Here is a 20,698-nt window from a genome sequence, read left to right on the forward strand (position 1 = left end):
CATTAAACTTATGTCTTTGGAGAACTGCTTCCTTGAGCAACCATTTTCTAGAAGAGTATTTGGGGACTGAGGTAGCTATTTAATAAAATCAAGGAAGAATTCCATATAATAGATTGCTATATTTTTATCCATGAATTCAGGACTAAAAATTAGGTTCTGAATGTATCCAAGATGTTTTGAAAATTTTGTTAGAAAAAATTTAACTAAGAAAATTAGTCAGCTATTTGGACAGAAATTAGCACAGTGAATTTGAGATTATTAAACATAATTTAATCGGCACAGGCTCATCTTAAGTAATGGATTTGCACAGGAGTCATTAAGGGCCTTCAGAACCTTCATTGCTAGTTCTGACGTGAAATGGCAAGAACCCAGCTTGATTCTCAGAATCCCAGCTGTGTTTAGTTATCAAAAACATGTTAATCTTTTTACCTGTAAATTCAGTACATTTGATACCAAAAGAACTAAATGATGATAGACGTGGAATTATCATGTAATTTTTCAGGGAAATACTTTTTAGCCTCAGTCAAGGAGTGTCCGTTTGTAGGGTGAGTCAGACTGTAGTTCTGTAAACTGAAGGAAGCCTCACTCATTATGAAGTTTTAAAAATAAAATTAAAAATACCCTGAAAAAAATCTTTCATTTGGTATATTGGTTCACATGTAGATGTTCAGAAGATATATTTCTTTGTCACCATACCATATAGGCTAAAGTTAAATTACTAATATTTTCTCCCAAGACAAATTCTTATGTATAGGTTTGCATGTGAGTCTGTCTTTCTGGAAACAGAAATATGTATGTAAAGTATCTACTAAATAATAGGCTTTTAGCAATTACATTCATTTTAGACATTGAATTCAAATGAAGCAAAATGTCCAACTTTGTTTACTAATTTCATTCTTATCTTTTCTTTCAATATCCTGTCTTGGTTCCCTAGTTACAACATAGATGCACCTAAAGTTTGCTAGAAACATTTGCCATTAGCATCTTCTTAAAAAAAAATTAAATTTGAGGATAATCCTACCTCCAGAGCTTATTCTGTTCCTGGCCATTGACTGTGACAGTGAAAGGCTCATCTGAAAGCACTGGAGCATCCCATCTAAAAGCATAAAACATATTACATTTCATGAAAAAGCTAATTCAGATTGTTTAATTCTGGTAATATTGCCTCTGTCACCTTCAAAATCAAAATGTTCTTTCCTGTTATTATAAAGAAAACAACCAAATTGCTAAAAAACCCATTTGAATACACAGCTGCCTTATGTTGCATACTAATTTGATTAAAAATGCTTGTGCCTCACCAGCATTTTTACAAAAAACACACTGGTGAATTTAATAAAGAAATATACAAATATTTTAGTAATTTCTGATGATAAAGTACACCATAATGTCCACAGTGCCCCTGGACTGAGCAAAAATCTTGTTGCAGTGTTAGAAGGCGCTAAACTAGATGTCTTGCTGTATTTGTTTGCTCAGTGCTTTGGGCACTGTTCCAACCTCATTGCAAATAACTGCATTAGTCAAGTGCATCCAAATTATTACAACACAGCGTCCATCCCAGTTATTGCTGTTTAAGCACTTTCTCAGTCTCCACATCACTAGAAAACATTTATCTGAAGGGTGAGCTTTGCATAAATTCAGGTCCACTTTAATTTTCTTTAGTTCTGAAACTCTGACCTCTTTTACAAATTGCTTTGTGTACTTAGGCTTTCATAGAAAGAATCATACTTAATTGAAGGAGTATTTGTAGTATTGATTTTTTTGTTGTATTAATTTAGATTAAATGTATGGGCTAATAGCCAATCACTGTCCAACATTAAATAATGTTAAACAAGGTCCAGGGCTTGATATACAGATACCTCAGCCTGCTCAGCACCGTGGCAAACACACCGTTAAAAATCTTTTTAACCTTTTATTAAAGATACAGAAAAGCAAAAACAGTTAAGGCATATAATAATCAATATATAATGTAGTATTACATATAATATATCAGTAAAATTAATTTTTAATAATATGTCAAAAATAAATCAATACAATAAAGTCAAAGGTTTTCATTTTAATAAGATAAAAACAGTTCATTTCAATAATGTTGAAATGAAATGAGAAAGTCAAAATTATTCTTTTTTACTTTTCCCATTGAAAATTTCATCTAAATTAACACATTCCATCTAAACTTTTAAATTTAGACAAAACTGAATTTTTCCAATGGAAAACTGTTCTGTTAAAAAAAATATTGACCAATTCGAGCATTCAGACAAATGGGGGGAGTTAAGATTTCACATGCCAACTTAATGCTGAGATTTCCTGACATTTGTATTCTTAATCATGTACTTATAATGTTTTCCAAACATACCTTTTTGCAAGTTTTACTTGATTTTATAGTAAGTAGGGTAGATAGAACTCTTCTACTTCTAAGCTTATAGAGCTTGTGAGGTATTGAGAAATGTGTCTGAATGGCCTACACATCCTGACTCACTGGTAGCATACACTGCCTGAGTCCCAGTCAGTGGGCCTTCTGTTCAGTATGTGGTTTTCTTCTGCAATAGACCATTTGCCACCTACCTGAACACAAAGAGCCACTTATTGCTACAGCTCTGGTAAAAACAAAGGCTCCATATCTGGTGTGTTTCCCCTGGATTGGAGCACTGAGCTTTTGTACAGCTTTCCTCTAATCCTTCTCATTCCTCTAGTGATTCATAAGATTTGTTAGGGCAAGGAGAGGGTCATGCTATTTGCACCAGCTTGGGGCAGACAGCACTGCTAGACAGACCCACTAGAGCTCTGTCATGAATTGCCATATTAATTGCCACTCTTTCAAGATAATGAGCTCTTCAGTCTTGCAGACAAAGGTATAACAAGGTCTGTGAGGGCTGTTTTCTAAACAGATATTCTTAGGACATTGTTGTAGAAAAGCAAGACATTGACCCCCAAAGAAGCCAGGAAGCCTTTGTCACCTACTCCACCAAAAGGTTTTCTCTGGTATGTGGAAGATCCTGTAGCTACTTCTTCTGCATGGAGCCTACTTGTCTGAGTACGCAACCATGCATACCTCACAGCATTAATTTCAGAGAGAGCGCTAGTTCAAGCTTTTAGATGGGACACTATACCTTGCCTTAGATCTGCACGTGCTCATTAAGGACATTTTTGAAAGTGATGAATAGTGGCTGACATATAGTTCAGTGAAGTCCAGCTGCTGTTTTAAAGCCAGCTACTGAAGCATGCAGTCTGTGACAACTGGGCAGCCATCTTGAATGGATACTTTATTAAATTAACAATGGTGGATGGTGCATACAATTATTATTAAGGTAAATGCATTATACTATGTTGTTGTTTTGTTTTCTCATTTTTTCTGTGTGGGTTGCTACCCCAACAGAGACTTCAGTTCAAAAGCCAGAGATTTCATCAGTGTTGTGTCAAAAGATGTCTGGCTCTCATTCATGTATAATTTACCCTTATTACATGTAGGGTTGCCAACTTTCTAATCTCACAAAACTGAACTCCCTAGCCCCGCCCCTTCCCCAAGGCCCTGCCCCTGCTCGCTACATTCCCCCTCCCTGGGTGGCACCCTCACTTCCTTTCACTGCGTTGGGGGAGGGGGTTGGGATGCAGGAGGGGGTGAGGGCTCTAACGGGGATATGGGCTCTGGGGTGGGGCCAGAAATGAGGGGTTCAGGGTACAGTACAGAGCTCCAGGCTGGGGCAGGGAGTTGGGGTGTGGGATGGGGTGAGGGCTCCAGCTGGGGGTGCGGGCTCTGGGGGGGGCTGGGGATGAGGGGTTTGGGGTGCAGGAAGGGGCTCCAGGTTTGGGGGAGCTCAGGGCTGGGGCAGGGGTTTGGGGCTTGGGCTTGGGGCATGGGCTTACCTCAGGCGGCTCCTGGTCAGCGGCACAGTGAGGCTAAGGCAGGCTCCCTGCCTGTCCTGGCTCTGCGCTGCACCCCGGAAATGACCAGAATGTCTGGTTCCTAGGTGGGGGGGAGCCAGGAGGCTCCACAAGCTGCTCTCGCCCTCAGGCACCACCTCCCACAGCTTCCATTGGTCATGTTCCCAGCCATTGGAAGTGCAGAGCTGGTGCTCAGGGCGGGCAGCACGTGGAGCCCCATGGCCCCCCATGTAGGAGCTGGACCTGCTGGCCACTTTCTGGGTGCAGCACGGTGCCAGGACAGGTAGGGACTTGCCTACCTTAGACCCGCAACACCGCTGACGGGACTTTTAACCACCCAGACGGCAGTGCTGACCAGACCCGGCAGGATTCCTTTTCGACCAGGTGTTCCGGTCAAAAACTGGACACCTGGTCACCCTAATTACATGTGATATTTATATTGTTCTGTACTGACAGTGTATATTTTCTAACGAAGGTTTAAATCATCTGGGAACCAAGGTATAAATAGAGCTTCAGTAGCTAGTGCCAAATATAGATTGTCTGTGTTTCCATTTAGCTATGGATTTCTGACTTTATAATAGCTGAAGAAACTTGTTCAATCTTTTCTTTATCCTTCAAATTTTGAGAATAATTAATATAAACCATAGGAATTAATTCTAGATTTTATAACCAATATATAATAATAATCTAGAAAAAATGTGCATGATCTAATAAAAAATAAAGTTTAGAATTTGCCTCTCTCCCACAGGTCAGCTTGATACTCTGTTGGGCTTCTGGTGGTAGCTGTGGTGCTGTAACATAATTCTTAGCCACCACAAGGCTGGACTTAGTGTACCTAAAAAGCAGATGAGTTTAAAATCATTTAAATGCTGAATAACCTTATAACTGCAAGACTCATTGATGGCATTTCACTTTTCACAGAGATCTCCATAGGGCTGCTCCATTGCTTGTAGTTTTTTCAAAATGTTGTAATATGATTGCTCATTGATTTGCGCTATGAATGATACTCATATGCTCACAGTATGTTTTTTGTGTCTAGCTATAAAATAGTAGATTGATTGTAAAGTGATATTAATAGATTTTAAAACCTTAAGAGTTGCAGACTTGAGAAGTCTGAAGGGCTTACATTGTAGACTTCATTGAGATCTTCCTGCAGTTCTCTGGGGGAAACCCTTGGCTGATTGGCTATCTTTCCCAATTTTCCTGATCTCCTAGGGGAGGGCAGCCAACCAGAATTGTTTAATGTGTTAATAAACAGATTCCCCCCCTTCTTCTGCACTCCCAACATTAGTCACAGTGAAAAGATGTCATTTACAGTAAAATTTGTTGATGACGAGGATGGCTGTATCCAAGTAAAGGAACACTTTGTCTGTTTCCAGTCTGTGGACAACTACTGGAAAAGGCCTAACAGAACTGTTTATAAATGTTCTGAATGAGAATAAAATAAAGCTTCAGGACTGACATGGCCAAGGCTACAACAACGGCATGAACTTGAAGGGAAGAAACAGTGGCATCCGCGCAAGGATCCTTGCACTAATCCAAGAGCTTCATGCCTTGTGGCTGCCATTCCCTAAACCTCGTTGTGTCAGATGTGTCTGTGTCATCTTCTTTAAATTTAGTATCTCTTATTGGAGTAGTACAAAGGATATATGTTCAGTTTCAGCATCAACTAGCAGGTAAAAGATCCTCATGGACAATGTTACAAATCTGACTGTGAAGCCGCTAAGTGACTCTCACTGGGAGAGCCGCATTGACAGTGTCAGGCTGATGAGGTACGAAGTGACCTGAGGTTTACTATGCCCTGATGGAATTGGCACAGTCAAGTATAGTTGAAGCTGGAATCCAACACGGGGCGCAAAGCCTGGCAAACCAGATCAATGACTTCAAATTTCTGGTCTCAATTGTAGTTTGTCACTATATCCTGTTCCAAGTAAACGTTGTAAACAAGGTATTACAAACTCAGTCAATGGACATCAGGACCACTACTACTTTGATGAGAAGCTGCCTTGATTTCATTGTGGTCTACAGAAACAACAGATTTGAAGATGCCATCACTGCTGCCAGAGAAATAGTGGAAAACTTAGGAGTTGAGTCTGCCTTCAAGGAAACTTGTATTCATTGGAAGAAGAGATAGTTTGGTTACAAGGGCAGACATGAGATGATGGGACGCTCAGAAGAAAAATTCAAGACAAAGGTTTTTGGCTTGCTCATTGACACTGCTCAAATGTTCCTCAAAAAAAGCTTTGGATAAATGAAGCACCATCAAAAGACCTGGGGGGCGGGTTGTATGACCTTAGTAAGCTGCCAATGGACAGGAAAACACTTGAATAATTGTACGAACCTTCACCGGGCACTGACACATGGGGTATGTTCAGACGTCAGTAATAAAGACCTCTATCTCAAATTGGACAACATGTCACGTTTTGCAACATGGGAAGCACTCTCCACTCCGAGTTCTCCCAATTTATTCATGATGCAGAGCTGAAGGACATTCTTCCTAATGTGTGAATAGCTTTGAGGATTCTGCTCATGCTGCTGGTTACAGTCGTGAGTGGCAAGGCAGCTTTTCAAAGTTCAGGCTCATTAAAACATATCTTTGATCAATGATGGCCAATGAGAGACTGACATCATCTGCCATTTTATCGCTTGAAAATGCCATTGGCCAGTCTTTGGATCTCTCTGGCACTGTGCTTCAGTTCATGATGACAAAGGTGAGAAAACGACCTTTTGAACCAAAGGACTAAGGTTAAAATTCTAAGGCTGTCATCTGCTGTACCACTATTTAATACTGATCCACCCAATGTTGGTACACAGTTCAGTTTCTTGATGTTAGTACATTTCAGTTATTCTTAAAATTAAAAAGTTTCTATAAGCTTAGAGGAAATAATTTTTGTATTTGCTTATATGTGGCATGCATAAATACAGATTTACAAACTTAGAATACAAATGTATTGTCTTATACAACTGATGCACGATTTGCATGTATAATTTATCTCTAAGTCGTAAAATGGGCTACAAATGCGATAAAAATAAGGTATTCAAAAGTTTAACAAATGGAGTGGGGGCGCCAAAGATGCTCTTCGCCTGGGATGCTATTTGGTCTAGGGCCGGCCCTGGGTTGGGTACTTTTCAAATTTAAAGGCAAACTTTTTTCTCAAAACTGCTCTCTTTCTCTGTTGCTAGGGTGTGTCTAGATTTCTCTATGCTTATATTTTGGCTCACTGTCTGCAGTATATTCTTCCAGTGTTGTTACTGTGGAAAGACTTTTGCAAAAACATATCCTATATTTACAGTAAAGGTGGAAGATCACTTGGAATTCAAGACCCTGAGATTCTATACTCAGTGGCTGCTCACCTGACTGATCACAATCGTGTTTGTTCCTAATCATTGCAGTATATAAGATTTAGGAGTATTGTGCATTGAATACCTATTTTCTGTAAAATACTAAGGCACAACAAGGTGAGTAAACTATGAATTCTGACACAGAAAGAAGCCTCTAGTCTTGAGGATGACTGATTTAAAAATACCCACAAACACAGGTAAAAGTAAGCTGGTACGTCCCAGTACAGCGTACCGGTAAGAAAGTGCCGACCATACCAGCAGGGATGCTGATGAGAGGGGGCACAAAAGGGACAGCTACCCTGAGGCCTGGCGATTTAAAAGGGTCCCTGGCTCCCAGCAGCAGCCAAAGCCCCGGGGCTCCCTGCCGCCGCTACCCCGGAACTCTGGCTGTGATTTAAAAGGGCCCTGGGCTCCCAGCAGCAGCCCCAACCCCACGGCTCCCAGCCCCTGCTATCGCGCCAGCGGCCAAGAGCCCCGGGCCCTTTAAATCACTGCCAAGGCCCCAGAGCCATCCCCCCACAACCTTGCCCAGGACCCCAGCCACCCTGCGTAAGTCATTTAAGTTACTTTCACCCCTGCCCACAAAGGTCATAGAAGAGCCCAAAATTCTTCAAGTGTGCTCTGCATATTCCTACTCTTGGGATGTGCCAACCAGGTGCAGCTAGGACAGTAGAACCTTCTAGTAGAAGTGCACATTAGGAGTGCCTTGGCACTCCCCTTCCCCCCTGCAGCACTTGAGTGCATCCAGGGACATGGCCAGTGGGGCATTAGTGGGGCATCAGTTCCTTCCATCTGCCGCAGAGTTGGATGTGAACCCACTAATATTTGTTAGATGTATACTTGTTAAGTGCTTTAGATTAGTTGCTTGTTTGGTACCAAAGCTGATGCCAACTGCATCATAGTTAAAGCCTAAAATGTTAGGGTGAAAATCATTTGCCAGCACACTGTGGGATATGCAGCACATTTTCTTCTTAAGCTGGGAAAGAGAGACAAAAAAGGCTTCAGGCTTTTCTTTTATAAGTGACCTTGTCAGCTAAACCTTTGTGATCCAATAACTCTAAGGGATCTGATAATACAAGTAGGGGACTGGAGTTGGCTCAGACTATCTCCAGATCCAAGAAACCAACCGGAGACGAGGTCAGAGTTTCCGCTTTGGTGCCAGGCTCTAGTTCCAGATTGACTCAAATCTGGATGATCTTCAGATTCCACTCTAACTATGATGCAGTCAGCATTAGCTCTGGTGCCAAACAAGCATTCTAAGGATCTGCAGGATGTGCCAGGAATATCTGCCTCAGTTCTAAGGAAGAGAAAAGCTAAATCAAAATACATCTCCAGCATCTCTTCAGATCACTCTCAACTGTCGGATCTGAAGTCAAAAGACTTAAACCTCAAGACAACTCCAGGAGTATGGACCTGAAGTTGAGGCATTTGGACCTGTTTGGGGTAAATCAGCAATGTACAGTAGCAGTTACAGCACAAGTTCATTTGTATTTGCACCCTTCTCTGGGTCCAATAAGATCACACTTCTCACCAGACAAAAGACAGAGATGAGATGTTGAGAGAGATTGGTCTCCAAAGCCGTTACTTCCACTGCCTAAAACCCCTACTTCAATCCCAAAGGAAGACCTTTACTCCATCTTCTGTTTTTAGGATCCCTACATTAGCAGTCTCACCAGTTGTTTCAATATCTGATCTGGGATTGGATCCCCAACTGGATGTTGAGCCGGATCCTACGTTTATGATGAAGAGAAAATATGTTCCCATGCAGTCTTCCTTCCTGAAGTAATACTAGATATCCAGTGTATCCTTTGGGGGATTGTGACATTCCCCAGGGTGCAATCTGAATTGCTGGACTGCTGTGCCCCAGCCTGGGATGCTTTTTACACTGCTTTGCTGATGAACAGCAACCCTTCCAGGCTCTGCTAACTGACAGCCACCAGTATGTAAAGTCACTCACAGCTGAATACATGAATGCTATGCCCAGCCATCCATTAATTATGTACAGGGCAACACCTGCATATCTCAGTCCCAGCCTTGCACCCCAGAAATGTGTGTCTTATACTGCTCAGTAGCCCCTGAACAGTATAAGCTCATAGATAGTCCAGCATTACAAGACTAGGTAATGTTTATGCACCAGGCTTGTTGACCAAAATAGAGATTTCAAACACTTTGACCAAAACACACTGCTTTAGATAGAACAGTAAAACAAGTTTATTAACTAGAGAAAGATAGATTTTAAGTGATTACAAGTGATAAGACTTAAAAGTCAGAATCGGTTACAAAAGAAATAAAAGGATAAACATGCAAATTAATTCCTAAACTTTACCAGGGCTAATAGATTTAACAGTAAAAAAGGTTTTTTTTTCTCACCAAAAGCATATAGCAGTTTGTACTGGCTGGAAAACTTCCAGGCCAGGCCCACTCCCCCAGTTAAATGAAGTTTCTTTCTTTTGTCTTTCAAGCAATCTCCCTGCCATAAGTAAAGACAGAGGGGGAGAGGTGAGGTGGAGGTCTCTGTCTCCCATTCTTATATCCCACTCTGCTCTTTGAGAATTATCCCCCCATCCCCCGGGTACAAACAGTCTCCCGTGCATGTGAGGTTTGAAGTGTTTCTGGAAGGAAATGTAAATTTCTTGTTTTCACCTCACCGTTGCTGAAGAATGGCTGCTTAAGTAAGTGGTAGCCTACTTGACTCTGTTGATACCTGTCTGGGATTGCTAATGTGTCTTTGTTTGTGGGTGTTACTCAGACTTACAGCATATCTCAGTAACAATCATACAGTAGAAACGTATTACTTTACATATAATGTTGTGACACATATCTCAACAGGATAATAATCATCAGATTGAGTTTTCAAATGATACCCCACAAGAAACATTTTGTAAAAAATACATTATAACATTATAAAAGTGGTGAACATGAGGTACAGGGTATCACAGGGATATGATGCCAGGTTGTGTCCCTGACCATCTTGGCTAATCACCACTGATGAAACTATGAACTCACCTAATTCTTTTGAATCCAGTTATACTTTTGTCTTCACAACATCCTCTGGCAACAAGTTCCTGAGGTTGACTGTGTGCATTGTGTGAAGAAGTGCTTCTTTCTGTTTGTTTTAAATATGCTGCCTCGTAATTTAATTGGGTGACCCCTAGTTCTTGTATTATATGAAGGGGTAAATAAATGCCAATGTCATCCAGTGTCTCTAAACCTCCAACTGGACAACAGGGGATGGATCACTCAAAATTACCCTGTTCTGTTCATTCCCTCTGAAATATCTGGCATTGGTCACTGTCAGAGACTGGAGACTGGCTTAATGGATCATTGGTCTGACCAAATATGTCCATTCTTAATCCTTGAGTTTTTGAGGGAAAGGACCTTTCTACTAGAGGAGAGGTTTTTGAAAATAATCACTACCATAACTACACTGATGTTACACCCCTTTCAAAGGGCAATATACTTTTTAAAGTTATTAGGCCTCATGGCAACTACAACATATATGACTTCATAGAATCATAGAAGATTAGGGTAGAAAGAGACCTCAGGAGGTCATCCAGTCCAACCTCCTGCTCAAAGCAGGACCAACCCCAACTAAATCATCCCAGCCAAGGCTTTGTCAAGCCAGGCCTTAAAAACCTCTAAGGATGGAGATTCCACCACCTCCCTAGGTAACCCATTCCAGTGCTTCACCAAACTCCTAGTGAAATAGTTCTTCATAATATCCAACCTAGATCTCCCCCACTGCAACTTGAGACCATTGCTCCTTGTTCTGTCATCTGCCACCACTGAGAACAGTCTGGCTCCATCCTCTTTCGAATCCCCATTCAAGTAGTTGAAGGCTGCTATCAAATCCCTCCTCACTCTTCTTTTCTGCAGACTAAATCAACCCAGGTCCCTCAGCTTCTCCTCAGAAGTCATGTGCTCCAGCCCCCTAATCATTTTCATTGCCTTCCGTGGACTCTCTCCAATTTGTCCATATCCTTTCTGTTGCAAAACTAGATGCAATACTCCAGATGTGGCCTCACCAGGGCCGAATAGAGGGGAATAATCACTTTCCTCGATCTGCTGGCAATGCTTCTACTAATGCAGCCCAATATGCCATTAGCCTTCTTGGCAACAAGGGCACATTGTTGCCTCATAACTAGCTTCTCGTCCACTGTAATCCCCAGGTCCTTTTCTGCAGAACTGGCTCAGGCTCAGGATGAAGCTTCTTCAACTTTGACTTTTAAAGAATTTTCAGGCCCAGTATGGACAGTATGCTAAAAATACCCTCACAACCAAAAGAAATGTGGCGGCTTTGGCCATGAAGTGTCCTCAGAGGCGCATCATTTGATCCATCTCCTCTTACATTAATGGTGACCACAGATGCATCCAAGATAGGCTGGGGAGCTCATCTCCACTCCCTCCTGGTTTGGGGCCTTTGAAGCTTCAGGAAATCTCGGTTACACATAAATGTGTTGGACCAGCAAATGATCCATTTGGTTCTCAAATCCAGAATATGGTAATATGGACAACATGTCTGCAATATATTATATAAACAAACAAGGAGGAGCTTGGTCATTCCAGCTATGTTGCAAGATACTAAAGCTTTGGGACTGGTGCATTCCACTCAACATTTATCCAGTTGCTTTACATGTGGTGGGACAACATGATGACATTGTGAATCATTTCAGCAGAGATTCTTCACAGATGCATGAGTGGTCTCTAAAGGATTTGGTAATTCAGAACATCTGTAGGCATTGAGGGGGTTCTGGACATACATCTATTTTCCACCAGTCTCAATATGCAATGTCCCCAATTTCCTCAAGAGCAGGTTCAGACAGTCAGTTGTTGACATGCATTCTTCTTATATTGAGGAATGGGTCTCAGGTATGCATTTCCCCTGTTCCTACTAATCCCCAAAGTCCTAAAGAAAATAAAACAAGATTTGGCCAGGGTGATTTTAATTGCTCCAGTGTGGTCAAGATAACAATAGTACAGTGAACTATTCCTCTTATCGATTGACAGATACAACATGCTCCTGTTGTCAATGGACTTGCTATCTCATCAGGAGGGAAAGGTTCTCCACCCAGGTCTCTAATCATTACATCTAGCAGCTTGGTCATTAGGACTTTGACAAATTTAGAAAGCCATGTTCCATAGATGTGCAACAAATTCTTAATAATGCTCAAAAGCCATCTACCAGTAGAAATTATGATTGTAAGTGGAAAAGATTTATTACATAGGCAACTGATAAGAATGTTGACCAGTTTCAGCCCCTATATAACTGGGTAAGAGAATATGTGTTATGCTTAAAGACAATGGGTGTATCTGTTTCCTCTGTTAAAGTTCACCTGGCAGCAATTCACTTTTAATTTTTTAGGTAGGCCTCCCTATTCTACAGTCATTCTCTCTCTCTCTCTCTCTCTCTTCCTCTCCTCCTTTCCCCAATAGCAGTTCATATCCAGACTGGGGCCCATAGGGTTAACAGTGACTATTCAATGGGTCTAACGATCAGACCTTCCCTTCCTTGCATTTCCTTGCCACTCGCTAAACAGATTAGTGAGAAGAGGCTAGGATTATTTTGTTTGCTCCCTTATAGGCATCACAGGCTCTGGTTCTCTCAGCTACGTGTGATAACTCTGTGCCTTACTTGGAAGCCACCCCACACAGAAAATCTTTTGATGCAAACTTCAGTGAAGTTATCAAATCCAGTCAAATTACAACAGACAGTTTTGAAATTAAGAGGATGAACATCCAGCAGTTTGGATACTCAGATCAATTTAGGTATGTTCTTCATTCCAGCAAAGACTCCACCTCCACAGTCTGCTACTATATCTGGAAAATCTTCTGTTTCTAGACGGTTCAGCGCTATTTGAATTTATAATCTGCACTTCCCAAAACTGGTCCAAGTTTTTTGTTTCTTCCTTCAACAAAGATTATTGCTTGAATACTTTTCAAATCCAAATAGCTGCTTGGATGCTCAAAGGATATCTTTTGGTAAAAGTAGCGTGGCATCTGATCCTCACAATTCCTGAAGGCTGTGGCTAGCTGTTGTGCCATCTGGAAACATAATCTGTGTCTGCAATATTTAATGAAACAGACTTTTGAATCACTGGTTACATCATTTCAATCTGGATTGTTTTTTTAATTGCATCACCTCTACCAGAATAGTCAGTGTTAATTTGATTGTGTATCAAAAAGCCTTTTCTTCAACTTTTTTTCACACGATGTAGTATATTTCAGAATTCATATCTAAAATAGTTTCTCCTTGCCATTTTAATCAACACATCATTCTCTTAAACATACTTATCCTCAATTGTTCAGAAGGGTTTCTCTGTGTCCCCACAGATCCATCAAAGTCTTCCTGGACTGGACTCTCTTAGGCTGGCAAGAACCAAGATCTCAAGGCATCTAACACAACCAGTTCAGATCAGCTAATTTAAAAGTCTATATGAAGGCTGGAAAGGCACCACCTTCAAGTCTCAGATCACATTCATCAAGTTCTATCTGTATATCTTGGCAGAAAGAAGTAGATCACCTTTTGAAGAGAACTACAGATGCTGGCTGGCATCCTTTTCATTCTGCCATCATTCCTTGATTTTCTCATTTCATTCTGCTTTTCCCCATATCACTTCTTCTAGGTGGATTGCTTGCTACTTCCCACCTCAGTCTCTACACTGTAGCTCACGAAAGCTTATGCTCTAATAAATTTGTTAGTCTCTAAGGTGCCACAAGTACTCTTTTTCTTTTCACACTTTTTCTGTGTCTGACAATAGATTGTTTGAATTTACCACAAATGTGATCTCCCAGCAGAGGAGTCCTCTAGAATTTTTCTGGGGTTCATACATAGTTTCCATATGCTTATACTTTTCTAAGGTTTAAAGTATTGGAAGTATTTCAACTTGGGACTATGATACACTTCTAGAACTTATAAAGAGGGGCAGTTTGACCAACAACATTCTGAGAATTTCAGTCTTTGTGGTCATGGTTAATCAATCACTTAGCTTCCAGAATAAAGGATTACTTTCCTATGAGAAGATCTATTTGTGGTAAATTCAAATAACCTATTTCCTTGCTCTTCTAGACTCAGGGGAAATGTGTGATATTTTAATATACTTCAGAGATTAATATGGCCATTTGGGTCTCGAGAGTGCTCACATCACAGGTATGAACTTGGCCTGGACAGGTAAAGAGAATTTTTAGCAACTGTACTTGCAATATAAGTTCCTGCAGAATCGGCCTGTAACAATGTTGTTAAAGGTCTCATTAGTAAACATGCTAATATAGTGTGTTAATTTATTTAATATATTTTATTTATTATAAGTATACTTTATTATTCAGGTACATTACAAATATACTATCTTTTCATAGGGAATATACAATAATTTAGAGGCTAAGATTTATTACAGATATAAAGCTAATTTCATTCTTAATGTAACTCCAGTAACTTTAGTGAGCTTTACACCCTTGAACAATCATACATTAAAAATATATTGTAAGCAAAGAACAGTTAGTGACAGGTAGTACTAGAGACACACTCCAAAAGTTACATTGTATTGTCTAGGAAGATGACTGCTTGGTAACAGAATATTACCCTCTTAATATGAGTAAAAGCCTCTAGAAATGAGCTGAAAAAGATTGAGGTTTCTGAAGATTATTTTGGATAAAATGGTTCTTTCCTTTTCTTCATGGGCATTTCCTCATCTGTTAAAGACGTCTTTATTTTGCTGAAACTTGCCCACCCTGCCTTTCACCTCCTACTGCATTCCCCTTCAAAAGAGTTGTCTCTGCTCAGCTGCTGACCCAGGTAAATATATTTGTTGACCTCCTAAATTTCTTTCCTATTTACAGTGATGATTCCTTGTGCACAGTGCTTATTCTACATCCACTTTGTCTTCAACATGTTCACTTCCAACCCAATATAATGCAAAAGTGTTTGCAGTTGCTGCGATTTGTTCTCCAGTTCTGCTGTGTCCTTTGCCAGTGTTACACAGTCATCAGTGAAGAGAAAATGCGTTAACTGTTCTCCATCAATTCTGATTCCTTTTTCCCAGTTCAATTTCTCGAACAGCAACTCCAGTACTGCTGCAAACAGCTTTGCTGAGATTGTGTTGCCTTGTCTGACTCCTCTGAGTATAGTAATAATGCAGGGGACTTAGAATAATGTTATCTCTGTCGAGCAATTGCAGTTAATGTCTTCCAGCAGGTCGATGTATCTCAGGTTGATTCCGATTTCATTGAGCACGTTGAGTACAGGGTGAATCTCTACCAAGTCAACAAATGCAATACACAATGGTACTTTGTATTCCTTGCATTTTTCGATGAGCTGCTGAACTGAGTGGATGTGATCAATTGTCGAATACCCTGAGCGGAAACCAGCTTGTTCTCTGCTTTCTTGCATTTCAAGATCCTTCTTAATCCAATGGAGTATGATGTGGGTGAAGACTTTATACACTTGTGAGAGGAGTGTGATCAGATGGTAGTTGCTCAGTTCTTCTGGATCGCCTTTCTTCATCAATATTATTGTTTTTTATTTCTTCCATGCATCTGGAACACACTTGCTATTGATGTCAATGGCGAATTGTTGCACCAACGCTTTGAAGAAAGTATCTTCCCCTACTTTGAGATATTCCACGCAAACATCGTTCACTCCCGGACTCTTTCCTCTCTTTGTTATAAACTGCATATTCATAACTGCCCATGAAGAAAAGGAAAGAACTGTTTAACTCCACTGTTTTGCCAGCAATGATATACAGAGCAGAAAGCTGTCAATAATGAAAGCTGAGGAAGAACAATTCACCGTCACCCAGACAGCAATGGAAAGGCAAATGTGTAAGATATCACTCCATGATCCTATACTTGAACGAGGAGACCAGAAGGCATACAGAGATGACGGATGTAGTGCAGGTGTTGTATGACGCAAAGTGAAGATGGGCGGGTCATGTAGTCTGCAGGCAAGACAATAGGTGGACAGCCCACATCAGTGACTGGATCCCCCAGAGACCACAAGCGATTGCTGGGCAGACGGAAAATGTGCTGGGCCAATCCCATGATAAAACTCTTTGGCCAGAAATGGAAAGAATGTGATTGCAACAAAATAGAATAGTGTGACGTTGACTTTCATTTGTGGAGGGACGGACGAGGGCAAGCCGGACAAAAGTGACAAAGGTATATTGTGGATAAAATAAATATTAAGACATTCTAAATATGTATTTTGATCAAGCCCACTTTTATTTAAAATACAGGCATTTCTAATATCTACTTTCTGTTGTTCAGAAAGGTATAACTTTCTTGCAGTAATTAACACTTTAAAAAAAGCTTCACACCAGCCCTTTAATCCTAACATATTAAAGTTTAAACACTGAACAAAATATAAAGAATTCAGCAGTGATACTATTTTGCTAAAATAATAAATATAATTTAAAATAATATATTTAATTTAAATATGTATTAAAGTGCTGCTATCATTTTTTGTGTAATAAAAAAGATTAAATGCATCTATGCTAATGTATTATTGGTATGTGAGGAACAAGAAAAAATAAATCACACACATTTTCCCACTTAATTATTGTGCTAGAAATTCATTGTCATATCATTGACCTATTTGGTCATGGCCAAGTTAATCATGTCTGAACCTTTCCCAGTGGGAAATAAACTTGTTCACCTCCTGTCTTGCAAGAATATCAACTAAAACTCAGTCATATATGCCCATGCATTTCACTGCAGCCCACCATAACCATCATCTCCAGCAGTGAAACTGCAGTTTGCAGGATGCCCGTGAGAATCTGTGTCAGAAACCCATCACTTCTTGTGTGCCTTCATTCAATTCCATTCAGTCATTTACCAGATTAAATTATACCAAACTGTTTGCAAAAGCCTTCCCAAAACTTTTTTTTGTTTGCAAAGAACTGTTTTGTCATACTGAAATAGAGTTTATGTGCAGTAACAGCCTAATAAGCCAGCAACTTTAGTCGCTTATTAAAGACAAGCATGTGTCTTTGTTTCATGTTGCTAATGATGTGGAACCATAGAGGCCCGAGTATATTTCGCCTGGACGGTGTGGGAGCGAATGCTGAGAGCTCATTACTTGGCTCCCCATTGGAATCCTGCAGGCTTCTGCTCATTGAGGAGACTGTGGGGGCTTTGACAGAATTATTATACTGAATATTTTTAGACTCATTAACTATATCACCAAAGCAAAACATCTCTTCCTTAGATGCAAATGGCTGCAGCTACTGTGGCTTTGCTTTAGTTATTGCAGAAAAAAGGATGAAGCTTGAAAACGAATTAAGGAAAAGACTTTCATGCCTGAATGTTTGAATTTGTAATTTATACTGAGAATGTGTAAGCCTTTTTTACCACATTTAAGCCACTCTTTTCTAAGTGCCATTTTCAAAAATGCATATATTCAGTTTCGTGTAGTAAGCAGTGCTCAAAGTCTTTTAAATTTAGAATGTGCTGCTGAAATACACAGTAAAATATGAGGTTTCAGAATTCCATTTTCATATCCAAGAGTTAAAAAATTCAAAATTAAGAAGACAATGTTAAAGTAATCTGAGATGGCTGAGTAATCCTACAAAAGTAGAGAATTTCTGAACTAAGTCTACAAATTTTGACTTTCCTTTAACCCAAGTATTGAACATATGTACTGTGCAGTATGAAAGATCACACACTTCTAAGAGTCATACAATTCCTATGCACAACAGAGTGATTTAAAGATTAGGAATGAAACAAAATTTTTAGCCTTACTCTGAATTTCCTTGCTATTATGAGTTTATTATGAGTTTGGTCTTTATAGTTACTTTATTGTAGCTTCTTGTGGTTTAATTGAGACTTAAGGTGTACTTGAAGAAAAATATCTTAAAATTAATTCTTCAGAGCAAAGGACAGAAATTTGCATTTATGGCTCCATTTGTTGGAAAAGGTAAGTTGGTTGTGAATTGTACAGTATTTCATCTTTTATAAAACTATATTTTGATCCCTTGATGGAGACATTTTCTATATGTTGTTTACAAGCTTATTTTCTGTACATTATATGCTTGAGTAATTGTAGGAGAAGTGTATGGACATTTAAGAAAACTACAGATTAGTATTTTTCCTATAATGATGTGCATGATTTTATTGAGGTTTTATTGTTCAAAATTATTATAGATATAAAACCAGCTATTTTGATGCTAAGGAAGAAACACATTGTTTTTATTTGTGGTTCATTTCGTGCACTAGTGTTCTTTGACAATGGTGACAGTGTCTTTATACATCAAGAAGTTCTATTTTCTATGACTGCCAGGGATTCTGGGGGGAATACTTCATATCTGAAACATGTTTACCTTTGGGATTTCACCATTAGAATAACAATTCTGATCAGTAGCCCATTATAAAATGGCTCTTCTAAAGATATGAAAAGGAGTAGCTAAAAACCTGACAAATAATTAAAGCTATATTGAACTGAAGTTTATTTTTGTGTACCTAAGAACTGTGTGTTCTACCTCAGTGAAGCAATAATGTAATTCCTAACAAATATATGAACTGTTAGCTGTTTGCAAGTTATGTGTTTCAGGTATCGGAAGCATCAGCTTGGGTAGACTGTGTTGAGGCAATTCTCTTGCCCTTGAATCCAAGCAATTCCTATGCTTACCAGTTTGTGGCAGAATACTATTTAACAAAACATTGACCAGAGCTTTCAAACTTGAGTGCCTAATGTTAAGCACCTAAATAAAAATGTATTGATTTTAGTTGCAGATGGCCAGCACCTGTGGAAATCAGACCACTCATTTAGAGTCTTAAATGTGGATTCAAGGGGCCAAACTTTTGGCAGCTAAATCTGAAAGTCATGGATGTGTTATGCATTAAGTCATGGATTCTTCCTTTAGTAGATGACCAGATTTCAAAACTGAATGTAAACATTCCACCAGGCAAATCCTCACTGACCAGTGCTCAGTGTGGGTTTCAGATGTTTTGTAGTATAAATAGCCTGAAGCCAAGCCACCTGTCTAGCTTCATAGATGATCCACAGAAATAAAACAGAATAGAGCCTTAAGCGTGGAAATGTGACTGTTTAATTTCCTACATACAATATCATAATCAGATAAGATGATCTAATATTTCTATAAACAGATGTTCTGTATCAGTTACCAATTTACAGTCTTATGTTTTATCCATATTTTAAAACATAAGTAAAATTACACCATATTTTTCCCTAGGTTTTTAAATACTCATAAATCTGCACCTTTGTAGTCTCATTAAAATTTTATACTTAGAAAGATGGATGTGGATGTGCCATCCATTCCATATAAAGAACTTGATTGAGAATTTTAAAGTAGCATGCTTATGTACTCAAAAGTCATGGAAATGCCACATGGGGGTTACCTGGTTGCAGACCCAACTTTAACTCTTCCCCCTTTCTGTCAGGCTGAGTGTTCTAGGTGGTCAGGCCTGGTAGTTGGAGTAGTGGTCAAGAACAGGTACCAAGGGTTGAAACCGGATGTAGAGTCAGAACTGGGACGAGAGCAACTTTGAGACTGGAGACAGTGGACAGACTATGGGTCAGAACTGGGGTCAGAATCCAGAGACCAGCCAAATTAGAATCAAAGTCAGAACCCAGATGCAGGCTGAAGGTAGGAGTCAAGCTGGAATCGGTCCAAGGCTCTGGGGTCAGGAGGCAGATGGAGGGTTGGAATGGGTCAGGAACAGGACTGCAGCGAGGTCAGAATAGGACATGAACAAGGCTGAAGCAGGTTGGAACAAGGCTTAGTCAAGACTGGGCGGGAACAGGATCGAGGGTAGGCTGGAAGCTTAGGGAGTCTGTAACCCCACGAGGCAGCTAAGTGATGCTGATGCACAGATTAACTTGTGGCTCTGGTGGTGAGAGTGAAATAACTTTGCCTGGCAGTTATCTGACCTTAGCCCGGATGGGGATAGGCAGTTGCAAGATGCTTGAGGGATGAGGCACTGCAGGCTCTCTTGGAGGGGGAGAGTCATTGTAGCTGAGTGAGCTGCCCTGATCCAGACTCAGGAGTTGTGTTTATAATTCAGTGAGATTTGGGTGTATGCATAGTACATCCTACCAGAACCTGGAATGTTACCAACATTTCACCTTATAACTCAGCCAAGGCAAAGTAGACTTTCACTGGGATACAAAAAAGCACCTCTGAATCCTGAAAGCTATTTTGCTGTCAAATTTAAATTTTCTACCTCTGCTCACTTCACTACCATAGCTATTCAAAAGGATATCCCAAACTTTTATAATGGGAAAAGTTAGTTTTTGTCACTCCTATTGTTCTCAAAGTCATGGGAACCATATTTGCCCAGACTTGCAAAAAATATACCTTGAAACCTGGAAGATTTTCACCCAATAGTTACAAGTTTTATTAAATACTGATCAACAGAAAATGTGTTGAGGATAGACATCAGACAACTTTATAGCTGTAATGGCAGCTACCTCAATAATATCCGCAGTTCTGGGATGGTCCTGCTGTTTTGGATTGCTGTGCCAGCATAA

The 20,698-nt window shown here is 39.9% G+C and overlaps 1 protein-coding gene across 1 annotated transcript in view; it reads left to right on the forward strand.

Annotated features, from left to right (window-relative positions):
• Nucleotides 1-20,698, forward strand: part of CCDC178 (coiled-coil domain containing 178) — a 371,835-nt gene that overhangs the window by 276,047 nt on the left and 75,090 nt on the right. The window lies entirely within an intron of this gene.

This window comes from Dermochelys coriacea, chromosome 2, assembly GCF_009764565.3.
Source record: "Dermochelys coriacea isolate rDerCor1 chromosome 2, rDerCor1.pri.v4, whole genome shotgun sequence".
Taxonomy (NCBI): domain Eukaryota; kingdom Metazoa; phylum Chordata; order Testudines; family Dermochelyidae; genus Dermochelys; species Dermochelys coriacea.